We start from the raw sequence: 22,611 nt of genomic DNA, 5'->3' as shown, positions 1-22,611 counted from the left end.
TTAGAAATATTCTTAACTTTTCAAGTACAAACATATTTAGTAACAAAGTAACTGCAAAGCAGAAAGCAAAAGGTTTACTTTAAGAAAAATTTACTTCTTTGAAATATTTTCCCATGGTATGTTTTAAACATGGAGTTCTGTTGGAACAGACCTCTTTCCCTTTTCACCAGTCTGTGTTTGTCATTCAGACTATGACTTACCTGAAGTTTCCCCTTCGGTGTTAACTCTCTCCAACATCTGACTGAGTTGACTAAAGGGGAACCAGCCTATTATTCCTGTTATGGTCTGGTCTCTGTTTATTTTGTCTAAATGTTCCTTTAAAGGGTTTATAATTCCAGTGTCACTCTCTGGCAGTTTACAGCTCATGCTATAATTTTCCAGGCGTCGTTCAAAAATGTAATATATTAGCAGAGAGATCAGCTCCGTCACACACCAGATTTGGCTCTAGATGAGTGATAATACCAGTTTCTGTACCACTCTGCCAAATGGCATACTCCTGCTTTCCTTACACACTTTCCTGGCAGTCCTAATTGCCTTTTCATGCCATTGGAAAAATCTCTCTTTCTTTTTAGTTTTTGAAAGAAGTAAAAGTATGTTACATAAGTTTTACCGAAGAGACTACTTCTTTTTTTTTTTGTGAAGCAATAAAGAAGAGTAAGTATATTTGACAATCAATTAAGACAGCTAGAAGAAACCAATCAATTTTAGCCCTTTCATCTAGCTCTTGAGAAAAGAGATGTGTCCAAATGACAAGCATGCTTAAGCTATCCTTTCTTCCTCATACAGAAACATTAGGTTTATAATATGTACATGGAAAAAAAAAATCTTGTTACAATCCCAGGCTAGTGTGTGCAGAAAATTAGGCCTATCCTTCCAGAAGCTTTAATTTGTATGTCTGTTTTCTGGAAACTTTCCTAAGTCAGCGAAGAAAATGTTCCAGGTTCTGCTTGTGTGAATGCACATACAAGTAAATGCCTCTTGGATCAAGAAATTACTCATGTATGCCAAACATAGTCCTGTTAGAAGCCTCACTCCTGATTCTGATCTCATACCACTGTTACAACAACCCAACTGAGAGATCAGAAACAAGAAAAAGAAATTAGAAATTCCTTGTCTTTTCACAGTAAGTAGCTTTTTTTTTTTAATTAATTCCACAAGTCTGAATGGAAATTATCCTGATGGACAAGTTATTTATTGGCAAAACTGCATTATTTTATGGCCCTGATCCAGTGGAGGACTTAAGCATGTGCTTACTTTTAGCATGAGAGTATTCTCATTGGTTTCAGTACAGCTTCACATATTTAAAGCTAAGCTGTGTTTAAGTGCTTTGCTGGATTGTGGCCTGCTCCTTCTGTCAGTAACAGGAACTTAATGGAGATTATAGCTGCTATGGAGAGATGATATAAGTTTAAACAACTGAAAAAGATCAGACTGCATAGGACTGTTTAGTTCTATCCACCTTGTATGTATTTTAGATCACAGTACACCAACTCTTCCTAAACACTGTAAGTATATTTTTTTTTATTTAATTAAATTTACTTACTTCATTGTCACAGCTATCCTAGATGGTCTCTTTATTCATATGCACTTCCAAACTCAACATATGTGATCATTGCCATTGTGGAATAGCTGTTCCCCTGGTTGATCTTGTAGCTGATGAGGACTGAAAGATTCAAAATGAGATCAATAAGCATTATTTTGGTATCTCTTTATATAACACAGTGAAAATTTTCTATCTCCTTGTTTATCTCCACCACCCAACTGCACGCCATGTCTCAAACATGCCTTTCAAGTAAAAGATTATTTCTTTGTGAGATTTTTGTTTTCTGTGCGGGTTTCTTACAACAGCGATTAAATAAATGAACTTCTCAGTTGTCTCCTATAGTGACTGAGTGCTTTAAGCACTTAGGGTGAGATTTACAGGTAGATTTGTGCTGCTGGGTGACTTTGCTCCTTTGGTCATACTGTTATCTCCTTTGAAAAAGGACTTCAAGGTGGACTGGTGAACGCTGGCAGATTATCATCATTGTATTCTTTATTATAATGTACTTTACAATTCTTAGAAAAGGTAACACCAGTTCACTTAGACTTTCTACTTCATCTTCCCTACATTACCTCCCAGGGACATTATGCATTCTTGCAGAGTTATATAAATGTCTATAAAGTTGTACAAATTACTAGATAGTGTTATCTGCCATAACAAGATTGCTGAAAAGACATATTTCTTTAATGATCATAGTCATGAAAACTCAGAAAGATCATTGGATCCAGACACCAAGAAGATTTTATAGATAAGTAGGAAAATCCACGTATTGTTTCTAGTGGCTCCAGTAAATTTTGAAGGTAATATTACACCCTATATACCAGATGCAGAATATATGACACCATGTAAAGCACCTCTGCAGCACTGCTGTTTTATTTTCTCTGCTCTACTGTCAGACTGTCTATGTATAGCAATATATTTTATTGGGAAGGCTTTCCCTGTGGTCACCTGAATGCTGTCATATTTCAAAATATAGCACACTTTGAAATTATGTGCAGCTGAGAGGCAGCTACAGGTATCTTATTTCTAATGAAAAAGCCTTCTGTGTCATGTTTTTGAGGCATACAAGGCTGGGTATGCCTGAAAAGTTAGGCCCCTGTGCAGTCTGCACAAACTGCTGGCTACTGAACATCCTGGGGCCAGATTTTTGTCACTGCTTCAACTCAGGTAATAAGTTTTCAGGTCTTGGCATCTGTATGACCAGACTGCAAAGCTGTAGCCATGGTGCTGTTTTAGTCCAAGTGTGGCATTTGTCTGTATGTTGCTCTGTTTCATGTAAGCATGTCACATAGTCCTCTTTCTGGTGCATCAAGACAAGCATAATCTTCCTCTCAAATATTCAAGAAGTCTTCTGGGTCTCTGGGTATGTGGGGCTGGATCTGTGAAAAGACACTGAAGAACTGTTATATCTCCATGCCTTTTAGCTGTGTCCTCATCAACAGTTTTGACAAGAAACTCATTTGGACTTTTAATATGCCCCTATTTGTAAGTTGAAATCATTTCTAAACTCATGTTTGGTGAAGTGAAAAATTAGTAGCAAGCACACAAGTCTAAGTTTACTCTGAAGTGAAATTAAGTGAAACTTTAATTCTTGAGCTCTGAGAAGTGCTGCCCCGCCAGGCTTCCAGGCCACCTGGCAAACGTTGGCCCCAGAGTTATTTTTTAATACTGAGAGCTATAATCATGCAAGACATCTCTGTTGTCAACAAGGACAAAGCAGAGATCCAGCACTACTTTTTATAGACTTTTTAACTTGGCCCGCTCCTGCTCCACAAATCAAACTGATGGCTTGATGAAAAATGCATTTTTGGTGTCTATAAATCTTATCTCGCAAAGCTGTTGATACAGGTACAATTTAGGGATGGAACAGGAAACCTTGTTACTGAAATGTCCTTCTGACCTTCAGTATTTGAACATCATATCTTTTTCATCCCTATGAAATATCTTTTTTTATGTGACATAAAATTAATGGACTTAACTAAAAAATACCTACATTATAGATTATTTGTAAGAAAGCTAAAGCAATAGAGCTATATCTAAAGCAATAGCTAAAGCTATATGCTGTATAGCTTTCTACAGGACTTAAGAACAATGCAGTTTTTAAAGTGACAACACGTTTAATATCAATCATAACTTGATGGTTCAGGTAAGATAGACAAAATAAACATCACAATATCAGAATTTGTTAACAAAGGCAGTAATAGAACAATTTGGTTATCTTTTTCTGTACTGAAGAAAAGAGTACCAAACTGTAAAACACAGACCGAGTTACTACACTTAAGCAAGAATATTTTTGTCATGTGGAGTATATTCCACTCATGACAGTATCAAAGGAGAACAAATGGGTTGTGTGAAAAGCAGCAATAATAACAGCAAAAGGCAATTCAAAATGTAATTTAGTTTTCTGGAAATTGTCATGATATGTATAACAAGTAAAGGAAAAGCATTAATTGCAAAAGGGGAAAGAAATCCTAAACTACATATGCACAAGTTTCTGATTCAAAAGTACATTTACTCAGTTCTTAAGAAAAGAAATTTTTAACAAAGCAAAGATCAATTCGGAATAGAAACAAACACAAATCCTAATGACTTTCAATTCTATTCTTAATCCAGGAGCCATGATTTTCAAATATATACAAATGCAATAAAATAATTCTTAAGCATCTGACCAAAATTGGTTTGAACTGTCATTGAGTAAAAGCCCAAGAGTGGAGAGGATTCATTCAAGATATTACTGAATTCTCCTGTTGGGAGTGTAACCTACATATATTTGATAAACTAATTAAATGAGCAAAGTACTTGAGGATTGATTTCTACTAATGTTAGTGATTAGTAAACCCTAAAGATTTAATACATTATTGTAATATATTATAGGTGAGAAATAACCAGTAACTCCATATTCCACATGCATTCTACTGCCTAAAGACAATTTAATTTTTTCCTTGTTTCTGTTTTTGTTTTGATTAGTTACTGGCAAGTAATGCAGAGATCTGGCGCATGAATTGTTCTTTGCAATGATTTCATGCTTAAATGCTACACCTTTTGCAGAAAATCTGCTCAAAGTTTATGCTGGTATCTGAAGCTTTTGTGAGAATATTGATTATCTTTTCAGGTTCTTGGCAAAGATGAGACATGAGGTTTTCTGATGAAGAGATCCTTAGATGTTTTGCCTACCATCTTTATGCTTTCATATACAGAGTAGAGCATTGATAAGATTAGTGAAATGTTTTTTAATAAACATGGTTTCCATGTTTGTTACTGTTTGTTGGCCACACCCTTCTACCTCTTGATGCAGAGAATTTTCTCCAAACTCTGTGTGCTGTTGAGAGCTGTTAGGTATGATGCAGGAGATACTGACTTTTTGTTCGTTCTTATCTTAGTAAAAAATGGAACAGAATATAGTCTGAATGGCATACTTTTAAGGTAATGGCTCTGTGATATAAAGTATATCTTCCCTCTCTAGAATGAAACCAGATAGTGACTTAATACAGTAAGTGATTTGGTTTTTCTTAAGAATATGTGGCCAATCAATTGGTTGAAACGTTTACATTTTCTACTTTTCTATTCTTTTATTCTGTAAATGACTAACCGTAGTTTCAAAAAAATCGTAATAGTCATTCTTCATATTTTTTTCATAATACAGTCCTCTCTACATTTTACAGGCAAAATAAATTGCAAATATGTCTAAGTGTTCCTCAAGACTACTACAAAACAAATAATTGCTGAGAATAAATACCAATCCCATGTCTTTCAGAGACTTCACAGATTTCCATGGTAGGATTCGTCTTACTGATCTTTACATGCCTGGAGTGTGGTTTTTGAGTCAACTTTCTAGATTTCCCTTATATTCGATGGCAAGAACTGGATATCTGAGTTCAGCAGTCAACTCACTATGAAAGTAATACTCAAAATATGCCAGAACTGTGCCTAGAACCACTATTTTCTATGCCGATTGGAGTCAACACGAGTTGGTAAATTAAGACTTCATATTTAGACCAAACGTATGCCTCTATTTTTCATCAAATAAATTCCACCCCCCCTTCTTTCTTTAAGGTCATGATTAAGACATAAGGTAATCATAGATATTAATATTCAAGTGTTTGCTATTTTGCTATTATAACTACTGTTTGCCAGTTCTCCTAATTTGTCTCTGTTGTTGGGAGATATTAGGAAATATTGTTTATAGAGTGTCTCAAAGGCTTTTCATCCTATATTTTGCACATATTCCTTCTGGGAAGATGCTCTATTGTCAGGATATGTTTTCTCTTTTTCTGCTCTCTTCACGTGTGGAGGAGAAAAGAGAGGAACTATGTGCAGAAAGCATGCCCTCTGAATGGATAGCCATGAGTCAGATGTGTACTTTGTGCACATTCTGCTGTTTATTTTATGATAACCTTATGACAGGAAAACAATTTCTCATGTACATACAATTCAATTAGAGTAATTCAATGTTTGAATGATTCCTTTCAACCTAGTGAATATGAGGGCAGTTTACACTTCAATAGCCTATGTGAACAAGGAATGGCAATTGGTTAAGTACAATTCAAGCACACTTAAAGGTCTAAAGAGCATTTCATCCTACTGTGCTCACTCACAGGATAAATAGAAATGAAAAAACTCACAATGCTTAGTGAAATCTTTCCAGATCACCATTCTTGTTTCTCATTTAGGAACTCATGCAAAAATACATCTCTTCTAGTTGTACCTTCAGGAGATGGAGAGGAGAGAAAGGGTGTGATTCTGGCAAAATCCTAGTCTCACGAAAACAAAAGACAAAATAAAAAAGAATTTCTCATTACAAAGGGGTGTACTGAATATCACACAGCCTCTTTGAGATACCAAAGAAGCAGCCACTTGCAGTGTGCTGCGATAGCCTGAGTAGGAAGGGAAATATCAGTCTGTACTATGAGTTGAGGAGTCAACTAGACAGTTGGATTAAGCATACTCAAGGGTCTTGTACTATTTATTCACTGTCTTGGTTGTAGCATCAGTATATCCTGGTCTCAGAGTAACCACACCATTCCTATAAGGTGCCAAACTAAGAATTTGGGTTATATTTGCTTTGCATGGCAAGGTTTTGGTAGCTGGGGCACTACAGTGGTGGCTTCTGCGAGAAGCTACTCTAAACTTCCCTTGTGTCCAACAGAGTCAATGCCAGCCAGTTCCAAGATGGATCTGCTGCTGGCCAAGGCCAAGCCCATTGGTGATGGTTGTAGCATCCCTGGGATGATGTGTTTAAGAAGGGGGGGAAAAATGTGGCAACCAGAGCTGAAGAGACAGGAGTGAGAACATCTGAGAACAGAAACTCTATAGATACCAAGGTCAGTGAGGAAAGAGAGCGAGGACTTGCTCAAAGTGCTGGAGTAGAGATTCCCCAGCAGTCCATAGTACAGACCATGTTCATGCAGGCTGTGCCCCCGCAGCCCATGGAAATCCATGGAGCAGAGATCCACCTGCAGCCCATGGAGAACCTTAAATTACAGAATCACAGAATCACATAATATGCTGAATTGGAAGGGTCTAACAAAGATCATCAAGTCCAACTCTTAGACCTGCACAGAACCATCCCCAAGAGTCACACCATGTGCCTGAGAGTATCATCCAAGTGTTTCTTGAACTCTGTCAGGCTTGGTGCTCTGATCACTTCCCTGGGCAACCTGTTCCAGTGACCAACAACCCTCTGGCTGAAGAACCTTTATCTAATATCCAACATAAACCCACCCTGACCCAACTTCAGGACATTCCCTTGTCACTGGTCACCACACAGAACAGATCAGTGTCTGCCCCTCCTCCTCCTCTCACGAGGAAGTTGTAACTGCAATGAGGTCTCCCCTCAGTCTCCTCTTCTCCAGGCTGAACAGACCAAGTGACCTCAGCCGCTCCTCATACGGCTTCCCCGAAAGGCCCTTCATCATCTTCATTGCCCTCCTTTGGACACTCTCTAATAGCTTAATATCTTTCTTATACTGTGGTGCCCAAAACTGCCACAATATTCAGGGTGAGGCCATCTCAGTGCAGAACAGAGAAGGACAATCCCCTCTCTCAGTCGGCTGGTGATGCTTTGCCTGATGGCCCCCCAGGACACAATTGGCCCTCCTGGCTACCAGGGCACTGCTGACTCATATTCAGCTTGCTGTCAGCCGGGTCCCCCTGGTCCCTGCTGTGGCACTGCTTTCCATCATCTCATTCCCCAGTCTGTCCATACATCCAGGATTGCCTCATCCCAGGTGCAGAATCTGGCCCTTCCCCTTGGTGAACTTTGTGTGGTTGGTGATTGCCCAGTTTGAGTTTGCAGATGTGCTTGAAGGACCTGTGGCCCTGTGGGAAGCCTATGATGAAGTAGGTTTCCTGGGGGGACTTCTGACTCTGTGTGATGCATCCTGGAGCAGCCTGTTCCTGAAAGACTGCACTCCGTGGGAAGGGCTCACACAGGAGAAGTTCATGGAGAACCTTCTCTCTTGGGAGCGACCCCACACTGGAGCAGGAGAGGGGTGTGAGAAGTCCTCCCCCTGAGGAGGATGCAGCTACAGAGACAATATGTGATGAACTGATTGCAATCCCCATTGTCCAATCCTCTATACCACTGCAGCGGGAGGAGAGAGAGACCTAGGGTGTAAAGCTGAGCTTGGGAAGAAGGGGTTGAGGGGGAGGAAGATGTTTTAAGTTTGGAGATAATTTCTTATTATCCTATTCTGCTTTGATTTTAAGTAAATTAAACTAATTTCCTCAAGTTGAGCCTGTTTTGCCCATGATGGTAACAGCTAAGTGATCTCTCCCTGCTCTTATCTTGACTGATGAGCTTTTTGTTGCATTTTTTTCTCCCCATCCAGCTGAGGAAGGGAGTGATAGAATGTCTTTGGTGGGATTCTGGCATTCAGCTAGGATCACGAGCTAGACTAGGTTCATCTGTTGAGTAAGAATTTGGATATCTTACAGCAGTCAGTTTTCTTAAATTTTCTCTTAAAGTTAGCATGCTTTAGTTTTAAGAAGAGGATTAGACTTGTGCTGAACTATGACTATGGGTGTACACTCTCATCCCTCTTCGGTGTCCCAGTTTTCATGATGTAGAGTAATATTTGCAACAACTTGAAGGATGAGTTGTTAATGAGGCACAAGGCCTTTCTAACTGAAGTGCTTCTGCAGACCCTGTTACAAGTTCTAAATTCCTGAATATATTGTCAAAGCTGTCCCTGAGAAGTTGTACTAAAAAGAAATTGTGATAATGTTCTCTTTTTTCAAGAAGTGTAAATGGAATCTCTTTCTCAACTATGCACATAAGTGTTGATACTAGGAAAATTCAGAAATATACCTGCGTAACAATTTCCTGCTGTCAAAGTGCATATGACCCTGCTGAAGTTCAGAAAGTCATTAAAAAGAAGGACTGTCTTAGGCTTTGTGGGTTTGGTTTAAGATAGCTGAAGCTGACTTTAATCATTCAAGTTTTCAGGTTACACCTACAAGGACATAGGACCCACAAGAGTACTACTATCTCTCTTCTCTGCAGTCAGACGTTCCAAAAAAACATTCATTATTCCTTTATGATATGGACCTAAATGCTGCTGTTCTGTGTGCATAAAAACAACTCCATGAGGACTTTCCAAATCTATCCTGCCATTTTTGTTGGCCCTGTGCACAAATATATTCAGGCTGCTAAAATGCCTTCCACTTCTCTCTCTGGAGAAAGTGAATTGCTGCTTCCAGTACTAGCTCTGAGAAAAACATCAAAACTACATCTAGTCCTGAATGCAGCATCATGTTCACTCTCAGGATTGAGCAGCCATGCTCATATTACACCCGCCTGAGACCTTCATGTTCACTGCCTATAAACTAGAGGATTTATTTTAAACAGTCCCTGCTGGTTTTAAAAGCTCTTAATGCTAAGGGACCTGCTTTTTGCAAGACTTCCTCCTTGAACCTCCTCCCAGTGCATTTCCATGAGCTGACACCACATACTTCTGAGTTGTGCCACTTAGACTCGCTCACAACGTCAGTATGAGCTTTACCTCCTGCTGTGATAACTCAGAGAGTATGCATTTCACCTCTCTAGACTCTCTGTCTTACCCCATGTGATCAATAGTTTTCTTCATTTGCAGCTGTCCAGTTAATGCACCTCCCTATGAAATTAGATTCCCTAGAAGGAATCTCAGGGCTGGGTATCTCAACTCCTGAGACACTCTAATTTTGGAGGTTTAGCCAATGACCATATTTCATAGTTTATAATAGCACAATTCCTTTCATACTGCATGAAAACAAAAAAAAAAAAAGCATATATATATATATATATATATATGTATATGTAAGCACCAAATATATCAAAGGGTGTCTTTCAAGAGAAAAAAAGTAGTAGCATACAACTTCCTATCACTGGTAATGGGAGAAAACACACAATCCTAAATGCTCCCCAAAAACTACTGTACAGAGAAGACTAATTCTTGGATAATAATCCTGTAGCAATATTTGCTTTTACATTTTGTAATATGTGATTTAATCATTAAAGACATACCTGAAGCAGACTGCCTGGAAAACTCTGCAGCCCTTACAGGCCAGTGCCAGTTCGCTTCTTATGTGTTTACAATAAATGGACATTTTAAAACTTGAGAAACGCTTGCAGCCAAGCCATAGACTTACTGAGTAGATTGGCATGAGCTTGGAATTATTCTGCAGCTAAAATGAAGAAACGTGTTGTACTTTCCAAATCAGCATGTATTAGCACAGTTGTAGAAGAGTGGAAGTCCTTTCTGGTTCATCTTTCCCTATTAGTGCTGATGTAGTCAGGTCACAGCTCTGGGCTGTGAAAGCCTAAGAAAGTGTCACTATGGCACCAGTTTATTTCATGCTGATAGTCACAAGCTGTGGGTTCTGGTCCTTCTTTTACTGTGGATTTTATTTCCATGGGTTGGTGGAATGAGCCCCAGGGACAGTTGTCTAGGAGGAATGCACATCTCACTGACAGATCCAGGTACTGGTATATTAACAAAGCTCTCACACCATTGCTAACTACTGCTGTCCTTGATTGTTACATACAGTGTAACATGCCTGTTTCAAAGCCCAAATTTGCTATTGAATTTAGTGGGAACCGAATGAGGCTCCTAAGCCTTTTAGTCTATTGCCTGTCTGGGCTGCATTGAAGCTGCCTGCATTCAAACAGCCTGGCAGCACTCCATCCTAGGATCCCTGAAGCTTAAGATCACTTCATTTTTCCTCTCTTTGTGAATCAGAAGTAATTGTTTTTGAATGTGTTTTTAGTAGGAAACTTTCCATAATATATTTTAAATTTTTTTTTTTTTTTTCTGCTATATTTCCTTATTCCATCATACTCCTAAGGAAGTTTTCCAGTCCAAATTTCCTTTGGCTTTTCTACTTTGTAATTTTTTTTCTTTTTTTTTTTCATTTGTTCAGCTTCTTCCCATCCTCTGCCTTCCCCTATCTTGGTGCAAGATGTTTAAAAAGGGTGTTTTGGTTTTTTTAGTTTTTTAGAAAGAAAAAGACACCCCTGCCTACTTTTTCACTACTTGACCAAGCTCAGCAACAAAAAGTCTGCTCAGCACACAAAAAAAAGAGCACTGAGATAAGTTTTGGAGAACTTGCTTCAAGCAAAGAATAAGTTAAGATGTGCCAGGATTGGATTACCCACTGCTACATCTACCCACACACTACATAGACAAAAAGGCCTTCTTGTGCTTGTGGGTCACCGTATTAACCCGCAAGGTTCACTCAGCAAACACGTGTCCTTTTCAAAAGCTGCCCTTTTCTCAAAGCTGTGGTTTCTCTATCTGCGGTTTTGAGCAAAGTAAGCAGAGCTTTCTGCCAGTATTTCAGGCTACCCATCACACTAAGACATCTTGTCAGAATTCAGCCATCTCTGTGGAGCTGGCAGGTACTTCACTGAATTTCACAGATGGAGGTACTTTCTTTTTTTTTTTTTTTTTTTTTAACCAAACCATAGATCACATCCCTGCTAGCAAGTTGGGACAAAAATTTCCTAGTTACTGTGTTTCTTTTTGTAAAGGGGAACGGATTTTAAATGGAACCCCCTGCCAGGTCTCCTACTTACAGCTCTGTCCATAAGTCAGGAGCAGTACAATATCTGCTGCTAATCCAGAGGCAATATGCTGCAGTCATTAAGGTAGTTACTTACTACTGTGCTGATGAATGCACAAAAAAGAACAGAAAGGAAATTTGGCAGAGCAGATGGTGGATAATGATAGTGACAGTGAACAAAAATACTGTTGAGTATTGTGTCTGTTGGGGAGTCCGTTCCCCAATGTAAATATAAAGTAAACATGACATAGGTATTAGGTAATTTTACATTCTACTGGTTTTGGCAGCTAGTTTGGCGCTGGTCATTGTGTCTATTTTGGGGATCAGCTGTATGGTCCCAGATTGCCATTTTTCCTCTGTCTTTCTTTCTCTTAAATTTCCTACAGTATATTATCACTTCATTTTAGTTTCACTTATTTCCTCTGACAGTAGAGCAGGCCAGGCACTGATTGCAGAGTCACTTCCTCCCTAAAACTCAGTCTGTGCGAATGCTGCAAAAACTTTCCAAATGAAATGCTTTAATAAAACATATACATATTCAGTGGTTCACCTTCTCAAACATCTTTTTCCTCTGGGTGCTGCATACACCAAGGATGTCTGCTCTCCTCTGAGGTGGAAGATCTTTCTCTCTTAACAGGTACCCCACCTGGCATACAAGACAAAGCTGTGACATTTTAAAGTGCAATTTGGGATTATAAAGAGCCAACTTCAGGCCTTTTTTGGGTGTATTTTTAGGAACTTTTTTTTCTCTCCCTGACTGCAGCCTGTTTTGCTACACATGATTTTCTGACAGATATCAGTGGAGTTTTTGAATTAGATTAGATCCCATGGATAAATGAAATTAACTTGGCATCAAAGGTTATCTGCTCTCCTTGGTTTTCACACATTTCCCTCTCCCTGACTCCTTTTTAGTACAAAGTTTTTAAAGCCTTTTAAAGATAAAAAGAAAAACCTCAGGAACAAGTCTTACTGAAGGTTTATATACTCACTGTTCAGGTAACTTCTGCTTGCAACATATTTTTTCAACCTATTTTACACATTTCTTATTATGAGTTTTTAGGGATCAAATTAACTAGGTAAATTAATGAATTCCAGAACTGAGGCATAATGCATTCATATATGGGAGTAGTATCTGGGATTAATAAAGTGATTCTGTACTGAAAGCATCAGCAATTAGTATTTTATTTGAAGGTTGAGGGCTGAAGAAAGATTTTGTAAAAGCCAAGTAGTTCTGCTGCTAGCTTCATGATTTAAAACAGAAGTGTCTGCACATAAAACTTAATGATTCTCTCACAAAAGGTAAAAGGATGTGTCAGCTTCTCTCTGAATTTGCATAGGTGTATATATTTGTACATCTCTGTGTGTGCATAGTCATTTTATTCAACAGAAAAGCCAAACCATTCAAATTATATTAGCTCACTGTTGTGATTCTTTTTTAATAATTGAGGTGATTTAAAGGAGATTTAAAGAGAGATCAGAGTAGTGTCCTTGTTGCTTCTCAGCCCATGAGCAAGCTGCATACATCAATGCCTGAATTATTTTCAGGTGATTTAGTTTACTCCTAGATTCAGATTGCAAAGCTGAAAGAAATGCAGCAGTGGAGGCCTTATGCAGTAGAAATGAACCATGGCCTCACAGGGCACATTAGGCCATCTCAGTTCATAGGTCTGGTTTGGACACCTCGCTGAGCTATTCAACAGCAACCCACGCTGGGCAGAATAACCATTTCCTCTGCCTTTCCTCTGATGTATGGGGTGACTATGAAGGCTGATGTGAGGGCAACAACAGATTAGAGAATACTTTCTTATGAATCTTCTATGACCATCAAACCCACCCAGGTCTGGACAGAAAAATGCCAACCATCTTACTGTAATATTTTTGGTGGCAAGGATGTAGACCTAGATAGTTTGGTAAACCAGACTCCCTCTTCTTGGAAATGGGGTGGAAATGGTCATTTCATCACTACACAGCAAGCTTCATTAATGCATGCCAATTTTTCCTAGCATGATATTTGGTTTTAAATGTTTTCTTTTGAGAGAAACTTCATAGAACCAACATTCTCCATTATATTTATTAATTAGAACATTTTTTTTTTAAGAAAGGACAACTCTAAGAAATTATGACAGCAGCTATTTCTTACAGATATTGTTCCTTGAAACTAGATTTGTACTGTTGTGCGGTGAAATGAAATATGTTGTCTCAGATTTGGACTTGATCCATATGCCAAGAATACATATTAGTTTTATTTAGGTTGTTTAAACCTTTACTTCAGTGTTTCGTGACTGAATGCTTAACTATGCATTTTTCATAGTTTTCTCATTTTTTTCCACTGAAATTCCCTAAGCTGCTTAGACAGGGGATGGAGGAAATGAATAAATATCACAAAACTGATTGCCTATAAAACACCACTGGATTACTGATTGACACGTATAACAATTGTTCTGTCAAAGTAGCACATAAAACTAGTAATCCTTTAGAATGCTCCATCCCCATTCTGCAGCTGATGAAACATGCATGCTTACCAGTTGTGACCCTAAAGAATTCCTGAGTGTGTCTGAATTTAGACCATGAACAGACATCCAGACTTTGGTGTTTTCATTTCCACATCCATACAGCTTTTGTGCAGTCCAGATTGCTTAGTAGAGGTGGGTAAATATTGCTGATTAGGTCACGGATAAATCATTATTTTTACTCACTGACTGGAGTTAGTTTTTCTAAGCATGAAGATTTGAGGACAACTGTAAACAAACTTTTTCAAAGTTAAAAAATCACATCTGACAACACCAGATTTTATAGATATATATCTGGCTATAGCAGAAAGAACTTTTTTAATAATTTCCAAACTGTCAAATCATCCCATCTGCTCAGTATCCTTGTTTCAGTGATTCTTTTTCACTCATCCTTGTAGCTAGAAGAGGGAGAACTTAAAAGAGAAGGGACTGAAATGGAATAGGAAAAATTTAGGGCCCATAAAGCAAAAAGGAAATGGACAACAGAGTCGATAAGAAAGAAAACAATTCTTTCTCAGTTCCTTCCTATTCCTGAGGAAGACAACCTTCACTTCTGAAAGGCCAGCCAGTTATCACTACCACTGCACTCGGGGAGTGCTTCGGCTGTTAACAGACAGGTGATGTTACAGACCTGGGGAGTTTTTTACCCTCAGCTTTGCTAACTTTCTCTGCTTCATTTTTTGTACTGGGATTTCTTCACCTCCTCATACTTATGTCTCTTTAGCCAGAGCATAATGGTTTCCTCAGACTGTTGAGCGAGGTGGTCAGGTCAGCTCTCCATGTCTCCCTCTCATGGTTTCTGGCACTGACAGACCTCACTGCCACACCACTTCTCCCTTTTGACTCCTTCAGCCAGTTTAATTTTGTGACTGGAATTTTTTGTTTCTCAGTAGCCAGTGTGATTTTCACCAGTCTGACACTCTATGTCTGGCTTTCCCTGGACAGAAATTGGAAAATAGTGACCAAAATAATTTTTAAAAGAAGGTGCAGCTCCAAAACACACAACTGATCATACACATGTAATATCATTAACTACATTTTTATTTCTAGATAGAGAACACTATAACTTCCAAGTTCTTCTAAGTATCATATCAGAGTGAATAAAGAAATTGGAATTTTTCAACACAGAGTAAATTAAGAATAAACATTTTTAACTTGAGAAAACTGTCTTCTTTTTTTTTGCTATTTTGGTTTAGGGGTTTTTTTTAGTTTTAGTTTTGGTTTGTGAGGAGGGTTAAGTTTACATACAAAGTTTTCACGACTATTAAGAGGGTTTTTTAAGGGAATATCACAAATTTTTTTTTTCTGATAATTAAATCGGCTAATTTCTACAATTTGTTTGCATTTGTAAGACTGTAGAAAAGGACAGAAGATAAAATTCCAAGTACAGTATAGAAATGAGACTGAATAGGTGACTGAGAACAGAGAATATTGAAATTTGGAATGATCCATTTAAACCATGATATATAGGACATATTATTCTAGACATGGTGAAGTCTATTGTCATGAATTTCAAGGTAGATAAAGTTAAGATTTTTCCATTTTATAGTAGTTTCCAGGCTATTTCCTTTTAAAATTGCAGAAACCTGACTATATGCAGTACTATGTCAGCAAGTTATACTAATATAACATAATATTTGACCTAAATATCTGTTATAATCTTGCTTTCTGACAGAGGAAATAAATCTAGAAAGTCCTTGACTCACCTAAAAAATTCAGGGTACAGGGAAGCTGCAGGGACTCTGCAGGGCAGTGACAAGCAGATGTTATTAATTGGCTTTGGGGGAAAATAAACCTAGAGGGATGTGTGGTGTAAAATGAGGGAAAGTGTCAGACGGTTTGGGGAAGAGGCAGGCTGGACTAAGAAGCTAGTGGGAGAAAGAAGACTTACGAGTGAGTGAGCTTACTGAAGTGAGTTGTGTTACTTTGTTTAGTTTTCCGGAAATTCTGAGCAAATCCCAGGTCCTTCTTCCTGAAAGTTTACATTTATAGATTTTCAACGTGGGAAATTTCTGCACAAATCCGATGATTTTTAGATAACCATGTGAACTTTAGGTTTGAACATTTAGAAGACATACATTAATAAAAGTCATATAAGTAGTTCCTCAGTGTGATGTTCAGCCAGAAAGAAGGTAAATGAAATAAAGTTACAGTGTTTTCACTGCACCAGACATAGTTCTCATGATAAGGATTTTTGATGTAAAAGCCTCCAGATGGGTAGGTGTGTAAACAAGAAATGTGTGATTCTTGGGTTTGAACTAGGTGATACTAGGCTTTCAGACCTGTGAATTATAATAGTTAAGATATTTATGATCATTTAGGAAAACAGAAGTAGCAAGAATTATGGAGTTCAGTCATTACAATTGTTGATCAAAGAATTTATTGCATAAGAATGTTGAAATTCTTGCTTAAAATACAAAGTTAGTAGGGTATTTTTTCTTTGTTACTAGAAACATGCTGTTAAGTTCAGGTAAAATTTGTTCTTCATCAGTTTATTCCCATTGTGTCAACTTTCATCAAAACCGCTATCCTTAAGAATCTAGTACTTCCTAATGTTTAACCTATCTGTACTCACAGATATAAAGTGCATCACATTTCAGTCTTATTTCTCCTAACCTGGAGGTGCTCTTTCAGTCAGCATGGGGCCTACCAACATGATCTTTTAGTACCTCTTCTCTGCAGTTAAGTTTTAATTAATAATTCTTGAACATGTATAACAAGAAGTTTGAAAGTATTGCAAGACCTCATAGAGTGCCCAGGGTGTTCTAGAAATAAATCTAATTCGACCATAAACTGTGGAAGTCTTCACTGCAACTAGCTGATCCATTCAGAGCCTTTTACATCTTTCTCAGCTAAAGAGCTCTCATTTTAGAGTAGAACCTTCTGTCATGAGCTGCTATCTCATCACTCCTCAAGAATATGCTGCTCTTTTATATGATATCCTAGTTGTCCTCTACTGATAAAAGTATCAAATTGAGAAGTATAAGCAAATGGGTATTTCACTCTCTTGCTTCCTGAGTAAAAATGAGATATGAAAATACTAATCTTCACCTGTTTCAATACTGAGTCTTGAAGAACTCTACCAGTAACCCGTCTCCAGTTCCTTCACCAATATTGCTTAACAGTTTCATACTCGACATCACAGATTCCTCATTCCTTTCTTTGATTTTAAATTACAAACTTCATAGTTGGCACCATTTCCTGAAGTCTTGATATATGAAATCCAGTGCACTTCCTTTGTCTAGAAACTTTGTCTAGGCTGATCTACATTTGATTAAATCCCTGTTGTTTTACATCCTATTAAATTGTCTTTAAATATCTTTTCCTTCAAAATCTGTCCTAAAGCAATGTACAGAGTTACAGGCTTACAGATGCCTGATTAGTTTCTCCCCATTTAACCGTAGGCACAGTATTTGGCGTCTGATTTGAAAGGTGTGTTCTCATAAATCCTGAAAGGGAGACCACCTAATCCTCCTGACTTGAGTGCATTAAGCCTCATGACTTCTGTTTCCACCACAGTTGAGATAACAAGGGCGTGTAAATGAAAGCTGCCATGAAACATTCTGCTTTTCCTCCCGAATCAACATAATTGTCCTTTTTGAAACCTGAGGCAAAATTTGTTTCATTTTTGTCCACACCTAGATTATCTTTAATCTCTCTTTTACCTTGACTGCAAAGCTGCCCTACTTCTTTCCTTGTGCCTTTTAGTTTCAATTTATAAAGCTCAAAAAGGAAATACCATATGGTTCAACATCTTCTTCAAGGCCAAACTTAGATTCTATTTTGACAATTTAAAGTTTCATCTTTCATTTCTAGATTCATATCTTTTTTTCCTGATAAATCTTTTATTTAGGTTTCTCCTACTTATTCCTAACAGCCTTCTTGGGGTGGTTATACCTTTAAGGTCATTGAGAGTTCTTTCATAATTTCCTCTAGTTTAAGGTAAAATATTCTGTAACATTCAATATTTTTGGCTCTGAAATTCCAGGCTTCTTCGATGACCAAATCCCTTGGGATTCTCATCTTAATGGACTTTACTAAACATTTTCATTAGTTCATCAAAGCTTGCCCTTTTGAATTGTAAATACTTAGTTAAACATTGGATTTTTTAATCACTTTATCTTAAATGGCATCAGTTTCTATTTGCTTGATTTATGTTTGGTTTTTATGACCAGCTTTTATACAAAATCTTAACTCATATAAGGAGTTTAATAGAAAGTATTTCAACTAGGTTCTGGTTTTATGTTATTTTCTGATTCTAGAAAATTTAGCTTGCCATCCTTCCACAAAATGATCCTGACCCAAAAAAGTTATTATATTGCTATACTCTTTGTATTTCTTCAGCTTCACACACTGCATTTAGAGCTCCAACCTTCTTCTGCGTGTCCTTGAATATCTATGTTCCATTGAAGGTGCTGTTCTTTAGTATTTTTATCTCTAGAACATTTAATTTCTTCTGTAATGGGTGTACCTCAAAATCCTCCCTCTCTCTGAGGAACACAAAATAATGTATAAGCATTTGTTAGTTCATAACATACCTATGAAATAACTAATTGCAATGGTGGAAGGTGCAACTGCATTACATGTTGAGAAGGTTGAACGTAGAAATACCAAAATTGCATGGACAAGTCCACCCTTGCTCTGATGGATTCTTTTACTACAGTTATCACCATAATATCTCAACATATTCAACAGTGTGGTAAGAAATATGACTAACATCTAACATTTGCACTTTGCTTTCTCTTGCTTTTATCTTTCCCCTCAGTGCTAAAGTATTTTGGTTTTAATTTTTATCTTTTTTATGTCTCTCTTCTTTCTATTTGTTGTACTGAATGGGCCATAAAGAATGTCATCTGCCACCTGTGCAAAGGAGAGAAGGTTTCAGTGGCTGTTTTAGGTCAGTTCCAGGGGCCATTTGACTTTAATATCTTCTTAGACCACTGTCGGTCAAAGACGTTTTCTACTTTGATTCTGACTGTAACACAAGCGTTGCAGCACAGACACTCAGCTGCTGTTGAGAACATTATCCTAACTTTGATTGGCAGGTAAAAACCAGAGATGAATTTCCTTTATGTGTTTCTTCTGCGGCACTTCTAGGACCTTGTCAGCCTGCACAATAGAAGAAAATCTTATGACCTGAAGCTATGTCTTACATAATAAGCATTGGCATTATGCCAAACTGCCTCATATCATGATTCCATATTCATTTGCTATGAAAATTGCCCCTAACTTTACATCATACTACAAAAAAGAAATCAGGCTCTCAGACATTTCAGTGCAGTGATGATGGGAAGGCAGGGGATGAACAATGACACCAGTGTCCTTTAGTGTCATCTGTTGTATTGCATCCAATTTATGTGGCACCTTTAGGAAAACAACTTCTGAGTTAACCTGTGGCCCATGCAGCTGTGTGAGGTTCTATCATTTGGTGGCTGATTAGGTGCAGACCAAATCCATTTGGGTTTGTTGTCATAAGGTAAGCAGAATGGATGAAAGCATGCAGGACAGAAATTACAGTAGATAGTCTGAGACACATTTAGGAGTTATCACTGAATATTTGTTTCTTTCACCTGCAGCCGCTCTTGGCTTTCCCAAGGAACTCCTGAGATTTCCAGTGATCCTTCTAGTAAAGCACCAGAGTGAAAGCTGACGCATTTTCAGAGGCATGATGAAGGCTTTTAGGCACCTCATTTCTCAAACAGTAGTAATTATACTGACTCCCTAACAGTCAGAAGTATCTGAGAGAGGTAGAATAGACTACCATTGTATGAATAAGCAGATTTATTTATAATTGTAGAATGTCTCTTTGCGATTCCATGGGGCCATAAAATCACCATTGTCTTGGCGTTTAATATAGTTCAGCACCGTTGCAAAAACATTGCAGCAGTCGTAAGCACTGTCACCATTATTACTCTGTTGTGTTCTCTGCCGTGGACCTTCACTTTGATCCTAATTTGTAGGATAGATTTTGGAGGATTTTTACCTTCCTGCTTATCTCCTGATTCTTGGGTTTCTTAGTGTAGTAAAATAAATGAGCTACTTCTCTGTTTTTTCTCCCTGATTTATAAGAAATATGATGATGCACCCAAACAGCTTTTGTTTGCTTGTTCTTGCTTTGCATGTCACTGGACCACCATGAAGAACACTCTGTGATTAGACAGAAGAGCTGAAGAGCTCCAAGGGGGGCAAAGTAAGAGAGAAAAACCTCTAAGTGCAGGAGGAAATGTCTTAAAATAACCTTCCTGTAGCTAAAAAAGTCAAAGGCTGAGACTGTTAATTTGAAAAGGCAGATGGAATTCTTGCATGTATTCAAAATGTGACAATTCCAAGTGTGCTTTCAAGGTGAAATTTAAAAAAGCACCTGCCTGATTTAGGGCCACAAACCTAACTGGAATCTGAGTGTTTTAAAAAATCTCATGAAAAAATTGCTTTAGAATAAAAATATGCTGTAGACTTGAGAAGTAGTATCTAAAATATGGCCATTTTTGTGCCCTAGTCCACATCTGCAAGTAATTATGGGTGCAAATGTGGATATGTCAACATCTACATACATCAATGTACCTGTTAATCTGATAGTTAAATGTCTGTGTGTTATCAAATAACATGCTCTACAAAACTGTTGCCACAGTTATTTGTGAGCATAAGAAACCATGTTGAGATTTAACCCTTAGAATTCGAATGTTGATCCTTTTATCATGCACAAATGGAAATCACACTAATATTAAAGATAAAGAACACTAATATTAAAGGTAAATATACATATTTGAGGGAGATATTAATACCTTCCCTCATTTCTATTTATTGAGAATTGTATTTTAAACCTATGTTGTTCTCATCAGTTCTCTTTTGTGTAGCAACAAATAAATGAGTTACATGAGCTTGCATGGGCAGAATCATCAGTAGTTAGCTTTTAAATATTTCCCAGTTCAAGAGGCTAGGCATTGATCTTCTTGACTTTTTAAAACTGCTCCTTTACATGTTAAGGTGCAATTTAGTTTTAAAAATATAATTGCAAACCCCTCTACACAAAACCTTACCCAATGAAAATGTAAGACTCGCATAACTATGGCTCGCTCTAAGAAAGGGGATTTAATATTTTTTTCTTTTTCTTTCACAGATACTGGTTAGTATCCTGAGATGAGACATTTTCCTGACTAGATTGTCATCAAAATTGTTGCCTTACACTAAAGAAAAATACAGTTTCACTGAACTGGCTTTCCAATAAGGTTATTTTGCTGTGTTGGATGATAAGCATTCTAATTATGAGCTGCTTGCTTTCAGATAGCTTTGTAGCTTTTAGGGTGTAGTTTTTCATTTCAGATGTCTGACATGCACATGAAGTTTTTTCCTGGAAAACTTCATCCATCTTTGGGACTATGATTAAGAGGTTATATTGTTTTGCTGATTATTAGAGTGTAAACTACCAGGTACTCTGTTACGTTTTGGCACATTCAAGGTCTGGCTCAAGAACCTGCTGGTTAAGAAAAGCTCAGCCTCACTGCTGAAGAAGTGTTTAATGTTATTCTTCTGAAAATCTTATCAAACTAGTTGTAAACCTCTGAAAAGTTACCTTTAGGTTGTGCCAAGAAGTTTGTCACAGCCTGGAAGTGATCTCTTTCTAATAACCCTTCTCTACTACTAGAGAGCTCCTTAGAGATCTTGTAATCTGCAGCCAAGAGGACTTCTCTGGTAGGTTTCCCCTGCTGAAATCTGCTGTGGCTCCTGGTAATCACACATCATGAAAACAAATTTTACTACTTGCCTTTTGCCACCTTAAGGAGTTCAGTATTGTCCATACTTTGGGATTTCTGGCTGTTGCTTTGTTTATATAGACACACACAACCCCCCAAGGCACTACATTTTAAGATAACACATTAAAGGAACATTAGTCTGCATTCTTGCCTTCACCAACTCTTTGTGTAAGCAATTATGCAGGATTTAATTACATTTTGTATACATTCAATAACTTTTTCTCTCAACAGTGTCCTTACCTCACTCATAACACGGTCTGAATTTGGGACTCAGGATGGTATATTGAATAGAGCTGTGTTGTAAACGAAGTTTTATAGACCTCTTCCCCTATTCGTTGCAGAAGTTCAAGGTGTGTGATCAAAACAAAAACACTGTGGGATTAAAAACAAAACAATGGTTGCCCATGTAGAATCAAGACAGGTTCTACTACAGTCTTTGACACTGTGGGTGTGTTTACTGTGGGTAAGTGTATAATGTAGAGATAACTGAGCAGGTCAGGCATCAGGAACAATTCTGCAGCAGCACAAGGGAATTCGCCCCTCTGAGTTAATCCCAGGGCTACCAGAAGCTTCTACAGCCAGACTGCTACATGCAGCTGGGTTAGCCTGAGGAGACAATGTAGAAAGCACACAGAGCTTTTCTGTATTGCTTGGTTGCAGTCATCATATATCACAAGAACGGTCAGCCGGTAATTTTGCATTTCGTACTAGCTAACTCACAGTTTAGGATACTCCTTTTGCACGTGGGCTCAGCACACATAACCAC

The sequence above is a fragment of the Manacus candei genome, unplaced genomic scaffold (assembly GCF_025592945.1).
Source record: "Manacus candei isolate 608988 ecotype Guabito, Panama unplaced genomic scaffold, ASM2559294v1 h1tg000013l, whole genome shotgun sequence".
NCBI classification, from domain to species: Eukaryota; Metazoa; Chordata; class Aves; order Passeriformes; family Pipridae; genus Manacus; species Manacus candei.
This window is presented reverse-complemented; position numbering follows the sequence as displayed.